Source organism: Tupaia chinensis, unplaced genomic scaffold, assembly GCF_000334495.1.
Source record: "Tupaia chinensis unplaced genomic scaffold, TupChi_1.0 Scaffold000513_1, whole genome shotgun sequence".
Classification (NCBI taxonomy): domain Eukaryota; kingdom Metazoa; phylum Chordata; class Mammalia; order Scandentia; family Tupaiidae; genus Tupaia; species Tupaia belangeri.
In genome coordinates, this window is record NW_006160026.1 from 1,986,180 (window position 1) to 2,009,417 (window position 23,238).

Genomic DNA, 23,238 nt, shown 5'->3' on the forward strand with positions numbered 1-23,238 from the left:
AGCGTAATGGCTATGTCACTGGACTCCCACGTAGTTGACCGCGGTTCGAGTCCTGGACCTGGTGGCTTAAACTTTCGCTGGGCAAAGTGTGTGTCCATGCCCAAGATCCCAAGAGGAGAATAGAGGAGAAGGGATTGCGGTGTGACCATCCCCCCTGGGGGGTGATTTCTCACTTTCTGTCTCTATGTCTCTCTGTCTGTCTGTCTGTCTGGCGAGCGCACGCGCCCTGTAGTGAAAAACCTCTCCAAAAAAAAAAAAAAAAAAAAAAACAAATGGTACCATATCAAAATCATAATAGTGACAAAGTATTAAAAAAAAAAAAAACTGAGTGAAGTTTTAGTTTTTCAAGAGAAAACAATCTATCCACCGTTTTGTCCTTAGGTCTTTCCATAGGGCACATGCACTTGCTAGAAAGAGACAGAAACAGAGAGAAGAAAAGTGAGAAATCTCTCCCTAGAAAGAATGGTCACATTGCAATCTTTCCTCCTCCATGCTCCTCTTGGGATTTTGGGCACTCGCATACATGCTTTCAGCATGATTTTCAAGTCACCGGGTCCAGGACTGGAACCATGGTCAGCCATGTGGGAATCCAGTACCTTAACCACCATGCCATCTGCTAACCCCAGTCTCTCCATTTTAAAAAAAAATAATTACTTAATCTTGTTCATCATCATCATTTTTTTATTATTATTTTACCAGAGAGAGAGAGAAAGGGAAAGTGAGAAAGCAAGCCACCAGGTCCAGGACTAGAACCATAGTCAGCCATGTGACAATCCAGTACCCTAACTACCATACTACCTGCTGGCCCCAAATCTCTCCCTTTTTAAAGTAAAACCAGAAAGAAAGCTTCATCACAGGACCAGAAAGATTAGTCACTCACTCAAGATCTATTTCATGATGGATTTTGAGGGGTATTTCAAGGAAATTGAGATTGGGCAAAAGATAAATAAATCAAGTCCAGGTAAAAGCGAATATGTGTTTTTTCCCTCCCTCCGTCTTTTAGCAGTTACACATCGTAAATGTTTGCTGGTATATTTTAACATTTCATCTTTCCATGAGCTCCATGTCATAGGTAATGTGCATTCCAGATCCAAACATGAACAAGAAAGGGTCTTCTGAAGGACTAAGACTTTGGGAAATTCATCTTAGAAAATGAGAGGAGTAAATGTTTGCTGCTAATACATGCCCTTTAGAGGAGGCAATGTTCTCATGTTCAGAATTCCATAGGGTTCATGAAGCTCCAAACAGTGAGCACACTAAGGGCTCTGGGATTAATACCCAGTTGACGTCTTGTTTCTGTATGACTTTGGGCAAGCCACACAACACTTCAGCCTTCAGTTTCCTCATCCAGAAAACAGTACTTCACTTACTATTGGATTGATAAAATAATCCTAGCACATACTGAAAATTTGTGTAAAGTCTAACAAAGAATAGTGTTTCCGAGGTAGCAATTTATTGTGGTTGCTATTTTTGTTGTATTTGTTGTTTGCTGTTTGACCCTCATAATCCTATAAAATAGACAAGGAAAGTATTATATGAATTTTACAAAAGAAGAAGCTGAAATTTGAAGAATAAAAGTGACTTTCCATGGTCATACATCTTGGCACTCTCTGCAAAAGGAATGAAATGATCCTTCATCCATCATTATCTGTTCATGGAGTAATTACATTTTGTCTTACATTTTCTTATTTTTGCAGGAAGTGCTGATGATATGATATTACGTGGAACAAAAACCAAAAGAAAGTTTATGCAAGAAGTCTTTGGAAAGTTCAAAATGTTATGAGAGAAATATTCATGGATTTAAAATTATTTTGAACTAAAATAAACCTCTTATTTTAATTCCATTTTTCAGTGAACTTTTTGAAGTCCCTCTTGTACAACATCAGCATTTATCCACGTGATATTCCAATTTCTCTCTAATTTATCTCTCGAGTGCAATAATTCATTGAAAGCATTTAGTACAATGCCTAGCACATTATGAACAATAAATATATCAGCTATCATTCTTACCATTTTTATTATTATTTATACGTGCATACAAAAAGATAGAAAATAAATATGTCAACAGTAGATATTTCCAATGAGTATTTCTCAATAGAGAAATTTAAGGTAGTTATTTTTTCTCTCCAGAGAGAAATGGAACTGCTAAGAAGGCAGCGAGCTCCTCGACCTTGATAATGAGGCAACAGCACCACATGCTACTTGCAAAGAATATACAACAGAGAAGGCTGAGCTGGACAGCACTGAACTGTACATATTATTATCTTTAAACATCAGGGTGTTTACACATCAAAGCAGAACCAGATTTATACTTTGCAGGATCCAGGGCAAAATAAAATAGGACACCTTGTTCAAAAAATGTCAGGCGTTTTATGACAGGGACAGCAGAGCATTAAACCAAGTTCAGGACCCTTTGGAGAACAGGGCCTGTGACACTACATATGTTGTATACCCAGGAAGTTGCCTTGCCTCTGAGTCTACAGTGTAAAAAGTATTGTTTGTTCAAGGAAGTTTGGACTCACCATCTGTCTCCTAAAAATTGACTAAGAGGGAAAATTCAGCAATTCTGGATAGCAATGAGTCTAAAGTATATCCCAATCATCCAAAATATCTTTGTATGATCTTTTTATTATGAAGTAAATCACAAAGTTATATTCCTGATGGGACTTCAGCTTAAAAATTATCAATAGACTAAATAGATTTATCCCTCATTCTTAAAACCCAGCCATACTGAAAGCAAAGGAAAGACAAAGAATGTAAGATAAATTGATCAAAAGATTAAATAATAGCATGTCTGTAATTTTGGCTAAATTCTATAAAAGTGACAATGGGAAGAGGAGTTAGTATCTGACACAACAGATGAGAGAGCATACAATGTAAATGGCTATAGATGAAAATACCACAAAGTATGATCCCCCCAAAACTCCAGCATTAATCAGTCTTTACATCTACAGCTCTCACCCTTACAAAATCATAGAAACAACTGGACAACTTTTTCTACCCCAATATTATTAAGGAGAAAAATGACTTTCAGAAAGTATCAGTGATTTGAATGAAGTGATGCAGAAGAGCTGAAGTGAGAACCAGGAACTCCTGACTCTTACACTAGAACTCGATGCACTGTATGATGTTGCTCTTTGTGAAATCCAGATAAAAGGGGATTTAGAGCAGTTTTTCTCAGCATAAGCACTTTTGACATTTTGGGTCTAGTGATTTGTTGTTGCAGGGCAGGGGAGTTGGCGAGGACTTCCAGTACTATACTGAAAAGGAGTGGAGAAAGTGGGCATTCTTGTCCTGTATCTGTTTTTAGTGGAAAAGCTTTTCTCCTTCAGGATGATGTTCGCTATGGGTTTTTCATAGATATCTTTCATTGTGTTGAGAAATTACTCTTTTATACCGATTTTGCTGAAAGTCTTGATCATGAAGGGTTGTTGTATCTTATCAAATGCTTTTTCTGCATCTATTGATATGGTCATATGGTTTTTATCTTTTTTTTTGTTAATATGGTATTTAATGGTTTCGAACAAGTAGATTTACTCATTGTAAATAAAAACTTAATTGTGAGTAAACAGGAGAGGAAATCAGACCCAGCTAATGTAGAATATGATGACTATAGCCACATCTCCTAGGTTTTCTAGTCAGGCTCACGACATAGTAATCCTCTGTGTTGCTTCACATATTCTTAAAATTATTCAATTTACAGATTTCACAAAAATCTCCAAATGACCTTTTTTAAGAGAGAGATTTTTTTCCTATAGTGTACAAGTGATCACCACAGAGACAGAGAGAGACAAAGAGGCAAAAAGCGAGAAATCACCTCCCAGAGGGAATGGCCAGGCCACAATGTCTTCTCCTCAGGATCTTGGGCACACATGCACCAGGTGTGAGTTTTGAGCCACCAGGTATGGGACTCGAACTATGGTGGACTACATGGAAGTCCAGCAACATAACCATTATACCATATGCTGGTACCTTTTGTACCCTATGTCTCTACTGTAGCTCAAGGCAGGATCAAAAAAGTAATGGAGGGACCAGTGGTTAGCATAATGGCTATGTCACTGGACTCCCATGTAGTCAACTACAGTTCGAGTCCCAGACCCAGTGAGTTAAACTCACGCCAGGCACATGTGTGTGTGTGTGCCTAAGATCCCGAGAGCAGAAAGAAAGAGAAGGGATTGTGGCATGGCCATCCCCCTGGGGGATATCTTGCTTTCTGTCTCTCTGTCTCTCTCTGACTTTCTAGGGAGCACATGTGCCCTATAGCAAAATTCTCTCAAAAAAAATAAAAAGTAATGGATGGTATCATACTGGTTATGTCTGTCTGCAACTCCTATTCTTTGCTCAACATTTTATTTCCCATACTTTTCATATTGGTAGATATCATGTTAATTCAACTATACTTAGAGGTCTGTTATTCATTCCACAAATACACTACAATCACTATTTTCCTTCTCCTGATAATGGCATTAAGTTTGTTTTTATCTTTATTGTTAAGTTTCATTAGTTTGTTTCACTTTAAAAAAACAGTGTTGCCAGGAACATTCATATGCATATGTAAAAGACATGAATGGTAATGTAACTGATAAATTATAAAACATGTAAACCCTCTAGCTTACTAAACATTGAGAAGTTGCTATCCACAAAGGGTGACACTGACGAATATTTCCACCAGCGAGTAAGAATGTTTATGTTGCTTCTCATTTTGCCAACACTAATATTATAGATGTTTTAATTTTGTCCATGGAATGGGTTCAAAATTTCATTTTTTCCTACTGAGATGAATTTTTTAAATGTATGTAGTGACCATTTCAGTTTCCATTGCTGTGAGCCAACAGACCAAACCCTTCATATTTTAAATGATTTCTCTTTTTCTTATAGTTCTTTACATTAAATGCAAATCTTTTATTATTTGTATGGTAAACAACTTCATAGAATTTGTCCCCTGATTGTTATTTTTTAAAATATACCTTTCACTTGCTTAAAAAATGTTTTTGTTTTTGTTTGCATGAGAGTGAGAGACACAGGAAGTCACCCCAACAAGATCCTCACACGGTGATCCACCCCCATACTCCACCAGCCCAGATAACAGGCAAAATACATGCTCAGTGTATGGGGGTCTCAGGCTGTGAACCCAGGCCCTTCTGCAGATCCAGCAGTGCAGAGTTCTGAGTGACAGCCATCCATACTGGGCCTTAAGACTTTTTTTAACCTTTCTTTCATTTTATAGTGATCTTCACACAAGCAAAATAAATCTAGTATTCAGAAGCAATTGATAGACAGGGGGTGAAAGGAGAGAGCTGACAAACTCTGAGCGCTGCCTCACAGCAGACACTGCAGTCAGTCAGGTTCCCTAGAAGCAGAGCCTGTGATGGGGGTTTTGAAGCTAGTAGTTAAAGAGGGAGAGCTGTCAATATTGGCAAGTGGACAAGTCAGGCAGAGATGGGTTTGGGGGAGGTACAGTCTCAGCCTGCCCCCACTGGGGCTGTGAAGTCTGAGTGGCATCAGAGTTGCCCTACCTTAAAACAAGAGGCCTGACACTAGGAACCCTCAGATCAGTTAGCTACAGGCTACTACAAACCACCTCCAGACCCAAGAAGAGTGACATCCCAGAAAATCCAAGACAAAGTGGTTCCCCTCAGTAGGGTACAAAAGAATACTCACTGTGGGCAGTCAGAAGTCACAGGGGCTGCAGACAAGGCACCACACAGCCGCTAGTGTAGTACACGTGAGTCCAGGGACTCCCTCTCACCACGGCCTTTTGGCACACAGACTCTAACCTGCATTGTAGATGGGTGACTTCGATATGCTGGTAGACTTGCTCAAAGACCACAGCTAATAACCAAACCCAAAATGCAAACTTAGCATTTTTTCTGACTTCAGACTTCATACCCAGTATATCTTGCTATTGTGGCTTCTCTGTGTCTGTTAATAACAGACTAAGTCAAGCTTTCTCTCCACCCAATGGCAGCTGTAGTTGTCTTCACTTGTTTCCAGAAAGAACAGGTGAGACAGGTGAATGGGAAATGCTTCCCAGGCCCACCTGCTTTGAGCACCTCATTATCAACATAGACCACCTTCTTCCCCAAAGTAGAAAACAGCAAAAGCTCTCACCTCCCTGCAAACAACTACCTGAAGAAATTCAGGATAACTTTAAGGAACTATATTGGGAAGAAAAATGTCTCAAATTTTGATGTTAGGAAACCCCTCTGATTTCACATGTGACTTTTTTTTTTTTTCTAATATCAGAAAGCTATAGCTGGGTAGAAATGGCACTAGCCCAGCTTATAAATTAAAGGTCAATAGAACTGAGGTTTTAACCCCATCACTTCGCTATACACCAAAATTGTCACGGAACTTTGAACACATATTGTTACTGAGAAGATCAGCACGCATCGGTGAGAAACTGTTCATCTTTGTGCTTAATATTTTGATGATTCAAAGACACCTCCCCATCCATCCCATGATGAATTCCATCCTCTACTTGGACATGCTCTGTGTTGGGTACCTTCAAATATGTTATCTCATTTAATAGAGCAAGTGACCCAAGAGCCGTCAGTGTTGTCAGTCGCTCTCCCCTGTGACAATTTGCTCACGTGCCAGCTTGCCATTTGTAAGAGCAATAGACAAAAGACTTGCCAGATGGCTTGGAGACCTGAGAGAGCAAGAAATGCCTTATACAATATGTTCTGTTGGGTTTCTGACGGCAAAGGCACTGGAGCAAGGTGACTGAGACAGAGTACTCACAGGGGTGGGATGAAGTCCATTTGTTCACCGCAAACAATGCCCCCCAGACCTCAGTGAGGAACTCAAGATTCAGAGACACTCTTCCTTTTCTAAACACTTTGCTTTTTGCACAACAAAGGTGCAAGCCACTGAGGCTACATTATTTATAAATGGGCCGTTCAGTTGTAAGCCCACATGCTCCAGTGATCAGTATTCAGCATTCCAATTAAACACTGAAAACTTAAGTGGTAGTAAAATGAAAAGGGAACTGCAGAATGGAAAGGAATCTCAAACCAGGTGCAATTACATTCATTTTTATTCCAGTCCCTTAAATTTTAATGCCTTTTATGGGACCCTGAATAAATGAATTACATAAGATTCATAACCATTTAGATTAATTTCAGCTTTCTTCGAAGTTCACAAGTTTCACAGAGATGGTACAGTGGACAAGAGAATTAAAAAATGAATTTGTAAAGCATGTCTGTCACTCTAACACTGAAGTACCCTATAGGTAACAATTATTGTAGCAATTGCATAAAAATCAAGGGTGATAAGGAAGATGGTGAATGAAATTTGACACGTCACTTTTTATTGGCCATTCGGTTTTTATTTCTGACACTCCCAGGAACACCTTTGTTTATAAATTTCCATCATGGAATATCTCTACCATCCACCTAAGAGACATACATTATAAGTAACTCTTTATAAACTGAAATTGGTCAAGTTGATCCAGACCTTTCAACTTCTCAATCTTTGCCTTCTATCACAGAGAAAATGCTTTGTTTACTTATTCATTCATTTGTTCATTCGTTCTTTATTTCTTCGTTCTACTCTGAGTTGAAACTGTAGACTATGCCCTACACTAACATTAAGTTAGTTAACCTCTCTGTGCTGTGATGTATGCATCTGTGAAGGGTAGGTAATAATCTTGTAAATTCATTACTTATAAGATTACTATGAAGGTTGAGTATTATACGCCATGTGAATTCTATGAGAACAGATGTGGTGGTATATTTAATGACCACATGATGTAAGTCACCATTATTACTCATTCATTCAAAAAAATGTTTTAGCATCTGCCCTGTGTCAGGCACTGTCCAGAGAACTGAGTCATAAGGATAACAAGGGCAGGCTCATGTTGGTCCCAACTCTCTTCTTTTCCTCCTTCCAGAGATGTCTGTACAGCAGAGAAGCAAGGTGCTAACAAGAGACTTCAGATAGTTTGTGGGGAAATAGAATTAACGTATGATTAGGCTTGGGTACAAAAGAAAAGAAAAAGAGGATGCTTAAATCCATACATAGTATTTTCATAATGTGTCCTGCAAACTAAGTTCAGCTGCTTCTAATTGTGACCAATGAAATGAGAAGCAGAGGCTAGAGAAGAAGGCAGTTTAATTTTGCAACTGGGTTAGAGGGAGACAGCCCAGCAAGCACCATAAAACTGTCTCAAGAAGCTCAGCATGTGTTCAGTATTATAGATATTGGTTTGTTGGAAAAGTCGTGATGCGTTTTCCACAGAAAAACAGAAAAAAATACATCATGACTTTTTTGATGCCCCAATACAAGATATAAGCACATGCAAATCATTCCTCACTACTATCAATCGAAGTCAATTGTTTTCCTTGGAGCAATTATTCTTATTCTTCTTTTTTTTAAATACCAATTCCTGATTTCTCACCTGACCATTCCTCAAGCAGATCTCCCCCTGACTCAGTATTTGATCAGATTATTCTCATCAGAGGCCTTTCTTAATTTCAAAATGGCTGCCATCCTGCTAGACCTCAAGCTGGTCTGCTTCAGTAACAGGTCCTTTCCAGGAATTGTTTGAAGATCCATTGTATTTTGGGACAAATTTATATTAACACAAATGTGTGTGAGTTAATACGATTAGTAGTAATCACAATTATAATACCTGCCCTGTGATGAACACTGATAGAAAACCTGTGACACTTTTTACTCTTCATTTTAATTGTATTATTGGTGCTTCTTTCATGAGAATCATTTTTGCTAACTTTGTATTTTCACCCATTCCTAAGTAGTATCTATCTATCTAGTCCATATTTAATTTTATACTTTTTTTTATTATCATCATCATAATCTTCTTTATATTACATTGGATTACATATAACTTTACAGTGTATTACATTGTTTTTTCAAAAGGGAATGCCATGCATGTCCGTCAGTACAGAGACATTAATCTCCCCACTTCAACATTCAATATCTTTTCTATGTTTTCCCCAATCATTATTTTTATTATTCTAATTATTTTTTAAAACAGTCGATTGCTATTTCTCATCTTGCTTGTAAAAATACTTTGCCCATCATGAAATACTTCTCAGACCAATCCAGTTGAGAATACTATACATGTCATCATCAACAGTTAATAAGCCCTATCTGTTTCTCACTAACGTCCTACCTCTCTATTGTTCACTTGCTATCTTTCTCTATCCTCTTCTCTTCACTTACCCCATTTAATTTTATACTTCTGACAAGTTGTTTGAGACAATTTGCAATGAAAACTATATATATATATACATACACACACACACACAGAGTAGAAAAAAATAGTACCCAAGGAGTTAGGTGGGAAGATACATATAGCTGTGTGCACTTCTGGGTTCTGACATTCCTAGAACCCAGAGAAAACAGGGGAAAAAAATTGAAGGACTACATAATTCATTGTCCAGAAATAATGTTCATGTAGATTAGTTAGGGAAAATAATCTATTTTTGTTGTTGCTCTGTGGCCTATAACTCTGAGGTTAAATTATATAAAGAAGGGGCTCTTTATAGAAAGGGTTTGACATGATACTGTAAATGGTTTCTTCCAAAGCAACCCCCACTTCTCCCCATAAATGAGCACTCCCCGAGTGTCCATGTTAAAAAACCCCTACCACTCTGTCAAAGCAATCCCACCACAAGCCCAAGGGCACAGAACAAATAACCTAGATATTTCTTTTAATTGACTAGACAATCTTGAGGAAAAAAAGTTGAGAGGATCCCTGAAAGTTTCCATCTCCAATATCAATGTCTTACCTGTGTTTTGTTTTGTTTAGAATTATTTATTTTATTATTTTAATTTGATATAGGGCGCCTGTGCTCACCAGAGACAGTGAGAGAAAGGAAAAGTGTGAAAGTGAGAGCAAGCCACCAGGTCCAAGACTCAAACTGTGGTGGGCCATGTGGGAGTCCACCGCCCCTCCACCTGCTGACCCCCCTTACCTGTGTTTTCAACAGGAGCAGTGGCAGTCAAATCCAAACAGCTATCATGAGGAAGAATCTGAAGTGTTTCTCTTCTGTGTGGTCATTGTGAAAAGCATGAACAAATTTCTAGCTGGTAGGCCAAGTGTGCAGAGGGCAAGGTGACCTCATAAGTGTGTGACATTATTTGACACTTTGACCTCATAAGTGTGTGACATTATTTGACACTTTGCTAAGAATGTTCCCCATCATATTTATTCAGCCTTCACAATGTCATTTATATTTTCTTTACTTCTTTACTTTTGTTGTAATTATTATCATTAACCCTCTGCAAGAGAGAATAGAGAGCAGAGAGAATTGAAACAGGCTTCTCAATGCCACAAAGCTGATACATGTTCAAGAGAGCTGTGATTTGAATCCTGCACTCTGACTCTAAAATCAGTCCCTTTCTACCCATAGATGTTTCCCAGTATTTTATGCTATTTGAAAAATAAAAGTGTTTGTGATCAGACCCTTAATGAGCTGGTATAAGTACAAGGACAAGCTTGGGCTTTACAGACTTGACTTATAACCACGAGATCTTCAGATTGTTGATTACCCCCTCTGGACATCATGTTCTTCAACCTCGAAGATGGAAACAGTGACAACTAGGTTTGATGATTTTGCGAAAGTTAGAAATGTCTGTAAGAGCCTGGAATGGAGTAGGTGGGAACAACCACAGGTATGATGTAAGATCACTCCTGTGCCACTTTGTGAAAGGTGGTTTGCTACTTCACAAAACAGTGATGCATTGACTTCAGAATTCAGAAAATTGTGAAAAGGTATATAAAACATCCTGAATGAAGAGGAAAAGGAGAAGAAAAAAAAAAAACAAACATTTATTAAACACCCTAGGAGCTAAAAGATTGACTTATAAATTCCGTTTAAGCCTTCAAACAATTTAATATAGAAGATATTTTCCCCTCAGTTAAGTATGATAAATTGAGGCTTAAGGAAATTAATCAGTTTGTTCAAATTCACCATATGGTAAATGAGAGAACTGAGATTTAAATGCTGGTTCCCCTGATCCCAAACCCATTACAATGGCCCATCCCATACGCATCTCAATTAATCAAGAAATATGCGCACAGGTATATGAACGAATGCTCCACATTTTTTAATATTACTCAAGACCCTGGACAATTAGAGTGTGCCCTTGTCTGTGCCACTAACTAAATATGTAACCACGAATGTTCTCCTTGTCTCGGTTCCTCCAATTCCAAGCCTACATGATTTCTAAAGTTCTTTTCAGTTCTAACATTTATGGTGATTCTTTCCCCCAAAGAACTCTGCTGGCAGCACAGCACGAAGACACAGCACATATGTACAAAAGTTACTCCGTTTATATTAAATCCCACATTCCTGCAGGGATGTGTAATGTCTGTTGCCCTTCAATCGACTCCATACTCCAATGTTTGTTTACAATCATTGGAGCATGGACAGCTATTTTTAAACCTGGCTTTTCATGTAAGAAGGTTAAAACACAAACTGAATTTGATTTGTTGGAGAATTCAAATCCTCCGGATTACAGCAGGAAAAAGAGAAATGTAAGTCACTTTAATTACCCTTTGACTCTCCTTTCCCCACTCCCACCCCCATAGTTCCACTGACAAAGATGCTATTGGTTACACTGACTGTATCCAGGGAAGAGAAGGCTTTACGTTGGTGTCTGATGACCAAAGGTCTTGGGCTTGTTTACTTTATATTTCTGTTGGAAACAACAGGAAGTAATGTTTTAGGAGGCAGCTGGCTTGGAAGGCAGCAAAGCTGGAGATCTGGACAGCTGACTAACGTGAGACGCCTCATAGTCTCTTTCAATTGAGTTTTTATCTGTCATGCTCTCCTTTAAAGAATTCAGTCTTTGAAGTCAGACACATACCAGTCCTCCACTAATGAGGGATCTGGCAGAAAGCCTGGCACATAGTAGGAACCTACCTTCCCTACTCCTTTCATCACTAACATGTTTTCTTCTGCTTTGTTTCTTATTCGAGGCCCGTCTGTAGACCCCAGGATAGACGCAAAGCTCGGGGAGAGCTGGGATTGCTGCTGTCTCACTTGTTTGTCCCCCTAACACGACATGCTTGGAAGAGCATTTCACTCACAGTAATTTCAATAAATAGGAGGGTACTTAGAAAAATTGTGGAAAGCTGGCGTTAAATACAAGTTTATTTCAGTTAAAAAATGTAAATCTATGCATATATTTTATGTGTATTTTCCACGAACATTTTAAAGCCCCCTTGTATTAGATGACTCACTGAAGCTTTACATTTCCAAGAGGAATTCAATAAGTTTTGTTTTACACTAGGCACATGTATGTGCCCAAATTTCCAACAGGATGGAAAAATGGAGAGGAAGGGATGTGGCGTGACCATGCCCCACTGAAGGGTAGCTTCTCCTTCTCCCTCTCTCTGTCTCTCTCCAGCCAGCACCTGTGCCCAGTGGCAATTTTTTTTTAAAGGAAAAAGACTTGTTTTTGTTTGTCTCATTATTTTTTTAAATCAAGGTTTCACCAGGTTGCGATCCTGCTTCCATCTCCCAGCTCTTCTTTATTTCTTTTTTTTTTTTTTTGGAGAAGTTTATGCTATAGGGTGCCTGCACTCACCAGAAAGACAGAGAGAGACAGAAAGACAGAAAGCAAAAAAATAGCCCCCGGGGGGATGGCCATGCTGCAATCCCTTCTCCATTCTCCTCTCAGGATCTTGAGCATACATGCAAGTATGCACACGTGCCCAGAGTGAGTTTAAGCCTCTGGGTTCGGGACTCAAACCACAGTCGACTACATTGGAGTCTAGCGACATAGCCATTAACCGTCTCCTGGTCCCAACTTCCTAGCTTTTCTAGAGAGGGTCTCACTTTATTCCACAGGACAGCCTTGGACTCATGACCCTCCTGCCTCAGCCTCCGAGTCTGCAATGCAAGTACTATCGGTACATTAGGTTGGTCCAAGAATCAAACTGGGGCTCCCATGTGGTCCCAGCCCACAGAGTCTGATGTTTTACCAGTACACAGCCCTGTCACAGGGCCAGTTCAAAATATATTTTACAGAGTTATTGCATATGATAAAGAATGACTGTAAATCCATATGGAGTTTCTTTGAGGGATTAATAGAAATGCTCTAAAATTGATTATGATGGTTGTGCAACTTTCTGACTATACTAAAAACCATTGAGTTGTGCAATTTAAACAAATGAATTGTGTGGTCTGTGAATTATATCTCTATAAAGCTTTATTTAAAAAATTTCCTATAGGGTATGCACATTTGCCAGAGAGAGAGAAAGAGAGAGAAAAGTGAGAAAGCATCCCTCGTAGGTATTGCCATGCCACAGTCACTTCTCCTCCCTTTTCCTCTTGGGATTTTGGGCATGTATGAACATGCACCCAGCATGCTTCTCAAGCTGCTGGATCCAGGACTCGAACCACACAGTGGACCATATGGGATCCAGTTATCCTATCCACCATGCCACTAGCTGGCCCAAGAAATTTTTTAACCGCACATGTTCATGAGCACCCACATTTAGACTGCAAATTGACACCAATAATTTAAGTAAATCGCTAGTGGCATATGACCAGATGAACTGGGAAAAAGGAACTAGGAATGAAAAGAAGGAATGTTGAACCCCATTCGGCAAAGAGATGGCCCCACTGTTCTTCTCTAATTAAGATACCTTCCTGGAACCAGCAGTTAGCGTAATGGCTATGTCGCTGGACTCCCACGGAGTCGACCGCGGTTCACGTCCCGGACCAGGTGGCTTAAAACTCACACCAGGCGCATGTGCGTGCATGCTCAAGATCCCAAGAGGAGAATGGAGGAGAAGGGATTGCGGTGTGACCATCCCCTCTGGGGGGGGGGGTGATTTCTCGCTTTCTGTCTCTATGTCTCTCTCTGTCTGTATGGCGAGCGCACGCGCCCTATAGCGAAAACCTCTCCAAAAAAAAAAAAAAAAGTTACCTTCCTTTGCTGCACTTAAGACTTCTCTGAAGACAAGCCAATAAAGATAACAAACATGAGTTAAACCACCAGTACTTCAGAATCCCAAGCCGTTGCCATACACTGGCTTAATCCATACGATCCCATGACAAACTGGCAGATGAAAAACTTTTGGTCTCTGCCGTGGCTTCTGAACTTATAAATTTTTAGGACTGCCAGAAATTCCTGAATCCTGATTATCTGATCAACTCTTTTTGTATCAGAAGTCACATACTTTGTATAAGGCACATTCTGCAGATATATTTTTAAATAGCTCATGCATATGCTCAACAAATATTGATGGTCTAATCTTCACCAAACACTGGGCCAAGTGTTGGAGACTGAGAGATAAAACCTAAGACTGAGAGTTAATATTTATTAAGCATGCTATGTGATTTTTAATTATTGACCTAGTTAATTATCCTAACAGCCCTTTAAGATAGAGACACACATAACCTCAACCCCATTTGACCAAAGAGAAAATTGATACAGAAAGGTCAAGTAATTTACTTAAGGACAGCCCAGCAGGAACTGAAGGACCTGATACTATGCCAAAGCAGGCCAGCTCTAACATCTTTGCTACAAGTCTCTGTTCTTACTGGCTCCCATGTCAAGGACAGGGCACACCCAACCTGGAAGCAAACGTGTAGCTGCATTACAACATGATTAGTGCCCTACCTGTGGGATGAACAAGGTACAGAAGGAGGAAACACAGAGCTTCCATATTAACGAAATCTCAGAATGTTAGGCCTGGAAGAAAAAAAAAAAATAACAGTGATCAAGTTCCCTAACCCCTTTGTATTTAAGGAAAAAAAAAAAAATTAAGGCCCAGAGAAAGGCAATCACTTGTTCAATGTTTCATAATTGAGTAGTTGTTGAACTTGATCCCCATATCTCTTAAGTCACTATACAACTCATTTTTTTTCTTTTTTGGGAAGTTTTTGCTACAGGGCTCGTGCACTCACCAAACAGACAGAGAGAGACAGAGAGACAGAAAGCAAGAAATCACCCCCCAGGGGGGATGGCCATGCCGCAATCCCTTCTCCTCCGTTCCCCTCTCGGGATCTGGAGCACACAGGCACATGCGCCCGGCGTGAGTTTTAAGCCACTGGGTCCGGGACGCGAACTGCGGTCGACTACATGGGAGTCCAGCGACATAACCATTACACTAACTGCTGGTCCCCACTATACAACTCTTTCATGCATCCTTTTATTTTTAAAGAGAAATTTTTGCTATAGGGTGCCTATGCTCACCAAAGAGACAGAGAGGGAGAGACAGAGAGAGAGAAAGCAAGAAATCACCCTCCGGGAGGAATGGCCATGCTGCAATCCCTTCTCCTCCCTTCTCCTCTCAGGATTCTTGGCACATACACACACACACACACACACACACACACACCTGGCATGAGTTCTAAGCCACTGGGTCCAGGACTCAAACCACGGTCAGCTACATGGGAGTCCAGCGACATAACCATTATGCCATTTGCTGGCCCCTCTTTCATACATTCTTTATTCAAAAATATTTGAACCAGGCACATTGGTCTTTTCTTTATACCCTACTGCATACACTAATTAGAAATGCTGACAAAAAAATTTTTAAGTAACATTAAAAAGCAAGCACAATTTCATATTTAATTGTACATTGATCCTATTGCCCAATGACAATTTTACAGATGCATTAGTTACCTTAGTAAGGCACAGGAATGGAAAAAAAGAGACGGAAAGTATGAAGAAAACTATTGTTTAATTGTCCTAGATGCTGGCCTGATTTATCTATACTATTTCAAGTACTCTTCCAAACAATCCTATTAGATTTTTGTACTTGTCATTTTTTTCTAATGATGAAACAGGCTCAAAATAATAAATAATTTTGTACAAAATTACAAGTCTAATAAGATGGGGGTAAAAAAACTACACTTAAGCGCCCACCTCTGGTCCCACCCCCAGGCCGTGTCTAACAAGAGCCGGGAAGAGACGTTGCTTGCTTATGCTTTTCATCTGGGTGCCTGGCTTTTCGCGACCCATGATGCCAAGGCCACTGCGAGGTGCGAGGAAGATCCCCCAGAGAGCCGAGGACTCCGCTTGTTTAGCCTGAAGATACGAGTGGTGGATTGGCTCCTAGTAAGAGTACTGTGTATGTATTCAACTTGCCCTTTTCCCTGACAAACAATGACTTAAACCAGATATTTTCCAAGTACGGCAAAGTTGTAAAGGTTACTATAATGAAAGATAAAGATACCAGGAAGAGTAAAGGGGTTGCATTTTTAGTATTTTTGGATAAAGACTCTGCACAAAACTGCACCAAGGCAATAAACAACAAACAGTTATTTGGTAGAGTGATTAAAGCAAGCATCGCTATCGACAATGGAAGAGCAGCCGAGTTCATCCGAAGGCAGTCTGAACTACTTTGACAAATCTAAGTGTTATGAAAGTGGGGAAAGTGGACACTTAAGTTACGCCTGTCCTAAAAATATGCTTGGAAAATGTGAACCTCCAAAGAAGAAAGAAAAAAAGAAAATTCCTGAGCCAGAAGTAGAAATCGAGGGGATACAAGAAAGTGAAGATGAAGGGGAAGATCCTGCTCTTGAGAGCCTCAGTCAGGCCATAGCCTTCCAGCAAGCCAAAATTGAAGAACAACAAAAAAAATGGAAACCTAGTTCAGGTGGTCCCTCAACATAAGATGGTTCAAGACACCCCAGGATAAAGAAAAGCATATATTTCAGTGATAAAGAAGAACTTAGTGATTAAGATTGTTTTTATTATGTAAACATTAAAATAAAAAATTCTGTAAGTACAAAAAAAATCTACACTTAAACCCTGCTATTTCTGACTTTAAAACCCAAATTATTGAACTAGTTCCATCATACATCAGCAGTATGCCACTCAAGAGAAGTCAGATTCTACAGGGCAAATGTAGTTCTTAAAGAAATAATAACAATAAATCATTTTTTAAAAATAGCATAGTTCTGGGACCAGCAAATGGCATAACGGTTACGTCACTGGACTGCCACATAGTTGGCCACAGTTTGAGTCCCAGACCCAGCGGTTTAAAACTCACACCAGGCACATGTGCATACGTGCCCAAAATCTGAGAGGAGAATGAAGGAGAAGGGATTTTGATGTGACCATCACCCCTGGGGGGTGATTTCTTGCTTTCTGTCTCCGTGTCTCAAGCGTACATTTCGTATAGGAAAAAAAAAATCTTTCTAAAAAGAAAAAGAAGAAAGAAAGAAAAGGAAGAAAGAATAGTTCTAATTCCAAAACCAGTCAGTCCAAACCATGCCTGGCATGCATGCAAATGCCCAGGCCCTGATGGACTAGGGTACTGGAAGAAGGGTATTACAGTGTGAACCTGCAAATGGTGCTTCCCTCTCTCTCTCTTTCTCTCTCTTTCTCTGTATTTCACATGTGGGCACATGTGTTCCATCATGAATAAAGAAAAAACAATTTATGTCCATCCTGATGTCCAGGCTTGGTATCAGGTAAAGTCAGATACCCCTGAAAAGTGTAGACTCTCTGCATCTGAAGAATTCATTATTCAACAAATTATCATTAGGGTCAGAGTTCCATAAAGGGAGTAGGGTGGGCAAAATTAACTTCCTCCCAGGTCTACCTATCCACAAATATAAATGTCATCCTCAAATTCTCTGTTTCACTTCTCTCTCTTAGATATGCAGCTTCAAAATGTCTTCTTTAACAAGGCTAGCTGCCATGGAGACTTGAAAGTAGATGACCTGGCCAATAGATCTTATCAAGGGATTTTTATGAAAGTTTCTTTCCTGAATACCAAGAATAGGAGATGAGTCTAAAATGGACATATCCAAATGTTAAAGAAAGCCACAGATATCCTAAGGCACTTAGTTTTCTCAATCTTTTCCTCTTTTGTCCATGCCAAAGGTCACTTTGAAAAAGTGCCTGATGGCAGACATTATTTCTCAGTGGCTCAGGGCTTTTTGCAGACATGTATTTTCCACATCTCTTTCCCAAAGAGTTTTTCTGAGGGATCAGTGTATTTCCCTTTACAACATATACAAGGGTGATGAACTCATATTCTCTTCAAAATTTATTTAGTTTGCTTCTTCCATGAGAGATAGAGACAGAGATAGAAAGAGAGACATCACCCCCCACAGGATCTCAACAATACAATCCACCCTAGTCCCAGATCATGGTACATGTGTGCCCAGCATACTCAGGGAGGTTTGTGAATGTGAACCAGAACTTTTCCATGTGGATCAGCCTCCCAGAGCAACGTTTTACTTCTGTGCCACCATCCAGCCTCTTCTTCAAAATTTCTGAACAATAATTTTATTATTAAAATTTGCAATAGATTATTTCTTTTGGTTTACTGCTGCTATTGTTTAGCTCAAGGGTTCCCTGGTTTGCACATTGGAATCATTAAGGAGTTTAAAACAAATACTGCTTGTGTCCCACTTTCATAGATTGTAACGAAATGGACTGGGAGTGGCCTAGGCTTTAGGATTTTTTAAATATCCCAAGATGGTTCTAATGAATAGACAAGTTCAGGAATCTCATTAAATATTTGTATTTATTAATTTGCCAACTCCAGGGACAAGGGACTATCTTTTCTCTATCTAAGCTGTATAGTTCTTCCATAACTACCCATCACTTAGAACAGGAAAGGAGGGAGACCCAATAAAGTATAATGGAGTTGGGCACTGGTAAGTGTGAAAGTATAACTGATTGATAGATCTTTGGGGTCTGTGCTAAGACAGACTGTATGAACTACTGCATCTGTAAGTGCATGGTCATTGGAAGAAATGACCCTTCTGCTTTGTGTTTCAGAGAGCTTCAGAATCAAAAGGGAACTCATACAAGAGGCAAGAGGAGAGCAGGCAGGGCCTGAGTGAGGTACTGCTGGGCTATGCCATGTGAAGTTGGTAGGATCCCTACAGAACTGGTTGCCCCATTATGACTTGCTTATAATCACTGACCAAATGTCTTGAGACAAGAGAAGCTGAGAAGATCTGAAATGCTTCATTTAGATGGATCTGAGAAAGTTTGACTAATCTAGTAAGTGAATGTAGAAGACATGGATTGATGTAATTGTATGAGGTGTTGGAAAAATCATGATGTATTGTTTTCAGGTTTTTCTATGTAAAAATGTGTCATGATTTTTCAGACTCCCAATAGTTATGTGGGGTGACTTAAAACTCACAGGCTGTTTTTTCTAGGCTTCCAGTCTCAGACCTGGGACACTGCTGCTCTCCCACAATTATTTCCTCTCTCTTCCACTTATTTCACCTAGCCAGATAGTTATTTGGACCTGGGGATTTTCATGGGACCTCGCCTTTTTCTCTTTCTTTGTAGACACAAAATTAGTGTCCTAGTTGAGTTTAATTTAGTGTGTGGGTGCTGGTATGCCTGGGCTAGTAGGAGGAAGAGGACCACATCAGCGTCTATTCTATGTCATCTACTTCATTCTGGCTTTGACCAAAGGACTCTCCACTGAAGACATTCAAGCACTTACTCTGCTGTATTCAGTAGTATTCCATTCGCTATTTGTTCCTCATGCAGAATCTTGGTGAAATTATTGGTTGGCTTACTTTGGAAAGGGTTGGGTCATCAACCATAATGGGACTGAAATCTCATGCTTTAACTGTATTGCAAACACGTGATAGCATCTACTACATTTCCAGACACAGTGCTAGATGCCAATGATCTAATGAGTACCAGGCAGGAATTTTTCCCTTAATGAAATTAGAAAGTAATGGAGACAGAAAACATGTAAGTACATCATCAAAATACAGAATTTGCTTTTTCTGTTAGAAGCAAGTATGAGATTTTGTATAAACAGAAAAGATTTCAGTTTTCATGGGCGCATCAGAGATGGTATCAAAGACCTAACATTTGAGCAGATTCATGAAGTGAATTCTTGGGACTAGCAGATGGTATAATGGTTATGTCGCTGGACTCCCACATGGCTGACTGTGGTTTGAGTCCTGGACCCAGAGGCTTGAAACACACAAAGAGCAAGTGTGCATGCATGTCCAAAAGTCCAAGAGAAGAATGGAAGAGAAGGGATAGCAACATGGCCAGTCTCCCTGGGGAGTAATTTCTTGTTTTCTGTCTCTTTGTCTCTCAGTCTCTCTGGTGAGTACACACGCTCTATAGCAAAAATTTCTCTTTAAAAAAAAAAGATAATGGCATGGTGGTTAAGGCACTGGACACTCCCACATGGCTGACTACAGTTCGAGTCCTGGACCTGTTAGCTTGCTTTCTCACTTTCTCTCTCTTTCTGTCTGTCTCTCTCTGGTCAAATTTAAAGAATTGATGAATGAATAAATAAAATTAAGTAAGTAATTTTTTTTAGAGGTTTTTGCTATAGGGCACGTGTGCTCACCAGACAGAGACAGAGAGACAGAAAGAGAGAAATCACCCCCCTGGGGGGATGGCCACGCCGCAATCCCTTCTTCTCCGTTCTCCTCTTGGGCTCTTGGGCACGCACGCACACATGCCTGGCATGAGGTTTTTGTTTTGTCTTGTTTTGCTTTTTCTGTAAATATTTCTACTCATTTTTTTTTATTTTTTTACTGTAAATATTTCTACTTATTTAATTTTTTATTTTTTTATTTATTTCTTTTTTGTATATACATTCAATTGCATTGTCTAGCTTACAATGTGAGCATTTCACTATGTGAACATTTCTCCCCAGTCCCGTTGATCAAAATATCTTCAACTGATAACACCACACTTCCCCATCCCATCAATGTTCTACCTCTGTATCCCTTCTCCAAATGTCCTTCGTTAGGCCCCCCTCCTCCGCATACACCTCATCTGACAGTCACACCCATCTCTTGTGTTTGTAGAACTGTTAGTCAAAATGTCTAAGATAAAAAAAATATATATATATATAAGTGTTGGCGGGGGTGTGGTGAAAAGGGAACTCTTTTATACTCCTGGCGTGAGTTTTAAGCCACCGGGTCCGAGACACGAACCACAGTTGACTACATGGGAGTCCAAAGACATAGTCATTACACTAACTGCTGGTCCCAATAAGTAATTTTAAAAAAAGATTAAAAAAAAAAAGAAGAAGAAGAAGAGTTTTAACAATAGCTATGAGTTAGGAGTTAGACCCCACTCACGGGTAGATAGGGAAGGCACTGCTTTCTATGGTCTGGTAAATGTTCACTATGTCCCCACTACAAGCCTCACAGGAATTTATGACTCCCTATTGCTGAGCTAAAATCAGATTGAACCCATCACTGTCTGGAGCACAATGAAAAAGAAATCTCCAGCACTAACTAAAACAAGGAAGCCATCTGGCCCCCACCAGGAACCAAGATTAACTCAAGATTCCCAGGTGTCTTAAATTCCAGGACCTAGGCTGATAACCCATTTCAAAGAAAAATAGGTTTTTCTTCCTTGTTGGGATCCTGCATAACTGGACCACATTAGCCCATCTACCGCACCCAGTTCGGGCCTCCTTCCACTGAATTGGAAGCTTTAGAAACTTTTTCCTCCCTTAATAAACTCCACTTGTTATTCCCTCCAGTTTGTCTGCATTTCTGATCCTCATGCATGCTGGACAAGAACCAGCACAGATGCTAGGCCTGATCACCCCTATACCCTAATATCAGCTATATTTGTAGAACATTCTAGAAAATAAAAATCATTTCCAGGCCTATTTGGTCCTTGGGAAAGTCATGACACATTTTTTTAATAGAAAAGGAGAAAATATGCCATGACTTTTCCAGCAATCCACTACTTTCTTAGAATGTAAGTTTCAAGACCAGTAGATGATATTAATGGTTACATTGCTAAACTCCCACATAGTTAACTGTGGTTCAAGTTCTGGATTCAGTAGTTTAAAACTGACAGCAGGTATGTGTGTGTGCATGCCCAAAATCCTGAGAAGAGAACGAAGGAGAAAGGATTGTGGCATGGCCATTCCCTCTGGGGAGAGATTTCTTGCTTTCTGTGTCTCTGTCTCTCTCTGTTTCTCTGGTGAGCACACATAGCCTATACCAAAAAATAAATAAATAAATATAAGCTTTATAAAAACAAGGATGTGTCCATTTCTCCACTGCTACAGTCCCAAAATATCTTAATAACGCTGAATCCATTTTCAATTTTGATTTTCAAAATCTCCATGCTTTAGGGAGAGGAAGAAGAGAAGTATAAAAGAGAGAGAAAGTAAGTCCACAGAGTCAACAGATTCACAGTCCATGATCTCATGTCCTGCAGACATTCCAAGAAAAGAGTCTGCCAAAGTTTGTGTGAAAACACAGAGAGGAAAGGCGAGTCGGCCTGCCTAGTCCGCCCAGTGTTGCATCTAGTCTTTTATACCTTCACTGTAACTCATAGTCTAGTCCATATCTGTGCAGGTTTCTTTGTTTAAAAAAAAGAAAAAGTGCTCTATCACTTAGAGTTGTACACTAACCTAGCCTGCGAGACTATGAGAACCATGATTGATTGATTTGTAATGAGAAATTACCATTGCAAAAATTGCAATATTAACTTTTCATAGCCAGCCTATTCTACCTTTGGCAATTTAACAAATTACAATTACAAATAATTGTCAGAGTGACCAGAACATTCACATCCCCATCGAAAGAGTATCCTCTCCCTGTATTAGAACAGAAATCGTAATCAGCAGACAACATAACCAGCATGGAATCGGATGTAAACAAGTTAACAGATTAAATGCTTCATAGAACTCAGTAATATCCTGCTATAAAGGAGACTTCAAAAAGTGTATGGGTAATGTGTTTTATGAAAAAAAACTATGCATGGATTTTAAATAATTGGGGCACCAACATAAACACATATTTTAATTCCACTTTTCCATAAACTTTTTGAGGTTCTCCCCATTGGGACAATTGCAGTGGGATCAGAATATAGAAGATACTTTGCCATGTTACCAACAGCTCCATATAAAGAACCAGAATAACCAAAGAACATTAGTTAAGGCATTATTCCCTGGTCAATATTGTCTGTTTCCAATTTTCACTAAAACAAGTTGCAATAACAGCTTGTAAGACTGGAAGTCATTATAATCCATCAAGGTGACTATAATGATGTTCTTTAAAAATCTATTGTGTGCTAAACACCTGCATTATCTCATTTAATTCTTATGTGAGGGTTTTGTTTTTTGGTTTTTGCAGAGAAGTAAACTAGGTTTTGGTGACATTAAATGATTTCCTCCAATGAGCATGACATTAGATGGTAAAATGAGGATTCCCTCTGAGCCCTTTAAAGTCCACTCAAGATTTCCATTACAAACTTATTTCCAACATCATCCTATCATCCTCTTAGGAAAAAAAAAAAAAAAAAAAAAACATGCACACA

General features: G+C 39.4%; 1 pseudogene; it reads left to right on the plus strand.

Moving 5' to 3' along the window:
* Positions 1-5,961: 5,961 nt before the first annotated feature.
* On the plus strand, positions 5,962-16,677 carry LOC102475695 (zinc finger CCHC-type and RNA-binding motif-containing protein 1-like; annotated as a pseudogene).
* The last annotated feature ends 6,561 nt before the right edge of the window (positions 16,678-23,238 follow it).